The following is a 991-nucleotide window of genomic DNA, read 5'->3' as shown; positions in this document are numbered from 1 at the left end:
GCGGCGGAGGAGGCGGGGGAAGGGCGGGGCGCGGCGCGGCGGAGGAGGCGGGGGCGGGAGGAGGCGGGGGCGGGGCTTACCTCCGGGCTTTCAGCCCGGGAGACTTAGCAGCTTCTGATGCAGAGGCGGCGGTAGCTGAAGACTTTAGGGTAGGAGCTTTGGCGCCGCCCCCCGCCACCACCACTGCTACGCATACATCAGGCCAAGACACCGCCCACGAGGTGGCTAAGAGAAGGGGAGGTCCCCAACCCGCTTTGGAGCCAGAACTGGGAAGAGTCCAGATCGGCTAACGAAAAACTCCGCGCAGGACATAGGCAGGATTCCATTTCTAAACAAAGGAGCCTTTTTTTGAAGCACATTATGCCATTTGTATAGTTGCGGAAACTTCGTGAAACTATGTACAAAACCCTAGCCGGGAGAGCAGTGACCCAGGCGATAACTCACAGTGGAAGCTGTCCACCTCGGGGTTGTTTTGGCGAGCTGGTTTTATTTGTACCCCACTCCCGCCAAGTCTTAAAAAAGTTGTTTTTGAAGGCATTCTTTGATCACCCTGTAATAACAGTCACATCTCCCTGCTCAGTTTTTACTTGCTCATTTGTCTCCCCCATTAAAATGTAAACTTCTGGAGGGCAGCGTCTTTGTTTTGTTCTTTGTTGTTTTTGCAGCAGCAAGAAGGTGCTGAACTAAATATCTGTTCAATGAATGAAATAATTTTAAAAGTGGAACTTACAAACACTTGCTATTTTACATTAACTAAACAATTTCTGAAAGGTTTACAAGTTAAAACCAGAAGGTTAATTTCCGTAAGCATTCACATCTAAGATTTATCTCCATGTCTAACGGGGATAATAATACGTCATGGGTTATTCTGAGGATTGTGCCTGCACAGTAAGCGCTATGTAAGTGTTAGCCATTCCTATTTATACTTTAACGCCTGTCATGAATAAAGCTCTTGGAAATCAACACTGAAAAGACAAAAGTTGGGACCTGA

This window comes from Monodon monoceros, unplaced genomic scaffold (genome assembly GCF_005190385.1).
Source record: "Monodon monoceros isolate NGI ecotype Baffin Bay Population unplaced genomic scaffold, NGI_Narwhal_1 Super_Scaffold_21, whole genome shotgun sequence".
NCBI lineage: Eukaryota > Metazoa > Chordata > Mammalia > Artiodactyla > Monodontidae > Monodon > Monodon monoceros.
This window is presented reverse-complemented; position numbering follows the sequence as displayed.